Genomic DNA, 3,020 nt, shown 5'->3' on the forward strand with positions numbered 1-3,020 from the left:
AAGTTTTAACAAGTTTGTTAGTCCATCTGGTTTTTTTCATATGCCTCTCTCTCTCTGCTTGCTTCTTGTTAAGATCAACCGCCCCCCCCACCCGCTTAAGAGTTTATTTTTGTTCCTTTTCCTTCTATAGTGATTTTCCTCCACCAGGACCATGTGATTTTCCATAAAGTTCCTATTAAGCTGAAAAGATATAGAGTATATGGATTAACTCAAAATTGGTCAATGAAATAGATTTGGATTATGATTTTATTTCTAGTCCCTTCAGCATGTGTGTCTACCTTAGGATTTTTAGTACTGAGTGATCCAGAAATTCTGTGGTTTTTTTTTTTTTTTTTTTAATATCTTTTGTTTCTTATTATTTTTGAAATATCACCCAAATTTATATCATGCAGTACATTTTGTTTTCTGTTTTCAAAGATATCCATTTAAAATGGATTCATAAGTAAATAGTTGTTTTATTTACATTATTTCTCAGCTAGGAGATAAAAAGAATATACTGCAGAGTGTTAAGAAAAATAACTCAAATAGAAGGTTTTTTCATAGTGCTTGGAAGATTTTACCAATGCTCATTAAATTAGTATAATTATGGAGAAGAAATATAATCAGATGCTTTTCAGAATTCCTTCTTTCTTTCTTTTTCCTGCCTTCCTCCCTCCCCCTGCTTTTTTCCTTTCATTTAATCAGTTATGCTTTAGCACAGTCATAGTTACAAGATAGTAGACAGAATGTGGGATGAATTTTTTGAAATTCGTCATGTTCTGTTGATCAAAAAATCCATTTTGTCACTTACGATTCACTTACACTTTGGATTGGGTTCTTTTGTCTATAAAAAGAAGAAGGAGACCTGGTGGCACAGTGGTTAGGAGCTCAACTGCTAACTGAATGGTTGTGTGTGTGTGTGTGTGTGGTGTGCCGTCGAGTCGACCCCGACTCATAGCGACCCCTCCTTGGGTTTCCGAGGCAGTATCACTACGGAAGTAGGATTGCCCAACCTTCCTTCCGAGGAGTGGCTGGTGGGTTTGAACCGCCAGCCTTCTGGTTAGCAGTCAAGTGCTTTAGCCACTATGCTACCAGAGCTCCCAAATAGTTAGAAACCATGAGGCACTGCATTGGAGAAAGATAAAGCAGTCTGCACCTGTAAAGACTGTAGCTTTGAAAACCTTACAGGGTAGCTCTCTTACAATTTGCTTGAGAATTGACTCAAGGTCAATGGGTTTTTATAAACAAGGACAGAGTGATAATATAACACTTTGTATTTCATCAATCATTATCCTGCCTATTAAACTGCTTTGTATTCATTTATATATGCATATAATCATTCATATTGCTATTTATGAATCTATTCATTAATTTGGACACTATTTTTTGAGTTTTACAAGCAGACCTTTTGTGAGGCATAGGTTTAACTATGGTGAGGAAAAAAAAAAAAAATGACTCCTTCCTTCCTGGAGCATAGAATCAAATTCATTCACCTAATCTCAGGGTCCTGGAGGCAGGTTCATGTGGTCCATTAGTCCTTTAGACTAATTGTGTCAATGTGTCTGTGATTTTCTTCACTCTTACGCTCCACAGGGAGAGATCAATGGTTGCAGGTCAAATGATCATTCCCAGGCTTTTCAGATTCCATTTGCTGCTCACAAAAGTAGGTTGTGCAACATTTTCTTTGTGGACCATGTTGTTCCAGTTGACCTTGATGTCCCCTAGACACTTGTCTTGAGCTGCAGGCCCAGCTATTTGCTCTTCAAGGTGTTTGGTTATGGTTAAGAAGTTTTCATAACTTTGCTTCCTGCCTGTTCAACTACATTCATGGATGTATTTTCAGCACATGTAAGGACAAAGGCATAAATATCCTCTGTGAAACCTGTATATTTTCATTGGCATAATCCCATCCTCCCACATCTGTTCAGTTGGCATGAACATGTATGTTCATACCACCTGAATACCACTAACTGAAACTCTGAAAGGGATCTCATTAGAAGGTCCTAAATAGAGTGGGAGAAAAATGTGGAACAAAATCAAATAGGGGAAAACAAACAAACAAACAAACAAATCAGGGTTAGTGGTTGGATAGAGACTGTAGAATCCCTGAGACTATGGCCCTTAATTACCCTTCTGACCTGGAACTGAGCTCACCTTTTTGCCTCATATGTCAGTCATATAATAGACAGATCTCTAAGGTGAATGATAACACTAGGGAGGTACACACCCCTTCCGATGATCAGCCACTGGAGGCCAAAAGGGCGGCATTTGGCCAAGGACAACGTTCAAAAGTCAGGAAGGGTGAGAAAAAAAGAAGGAATGTAAACTGGAAACAAAGGGAGGAAGAGGGATGAATAGCATTACATTTTGGGTATTATCATCAAGGACATGAAACAAAATGTATATAAATTATGGAATGGAAAATGAATTTGGTCTGTAAACTTTCATCCTATGTTTCATATATATATATATATATATATATATATATATATATTTATTTATTTATTTATTTATTTATTTATACTTCTGTAGTGTTACTGCCTCAGAAACCCAAGGAGGGGTTTCTATGAGTCGGATCTGACTCCATGGCAGTGAGGTTTTATACATATGTGTGTGTGTGTGTGTGTGTGTGTAAAATATAGGAGCTCTGCTAGCATAGAGACTAAGGCACTTGACTGCTCATCAGAAGGCTGGCGGTTCAAATCTACCAGCCACTACTCGGAAAGAAGTTTGGGCAATCTACTTCCGTAGTGATACTGCCTAGGAATCCTAAGGAGGGGTCTCTATGAGTCAGGTTTGACTCGAGGGCACATAACAACAACAAATACAAATATATATTTGTTGTTGTTGTTGCTAATTAAATTAGAGTGGGATCTTTGGTAGCATAGTGGTTAAAACATTCAGCTGCTAACCAAATGGTGATCTATATGAAACTACCAGCTGCTTTGCAGGAGAAAGATGAGGCAATCTATTTCCATAAAGATTTATAGCCTTAGAAATGCTATAGGTCAACTATACTATCCTATGGTGTCCCCCATAGC

The sequence above is a fragment of the Orycteropus afer genome, unplaced genomic scaffold (assembly GCF_000298275.1).
Source record: "Orycteropus afer afer isolate SDZICR_OR568_19922 unplaced genomic scaffold, OryAfe1.0 scaffold00883, whole genome shotgun sequence".
Lineage (NCBI taxonomy): Eukaryota > Metazoa > Chordata > Mammalia > Tubulidentata > Orycteropodidae > Orycteropus > Orycteropus afer.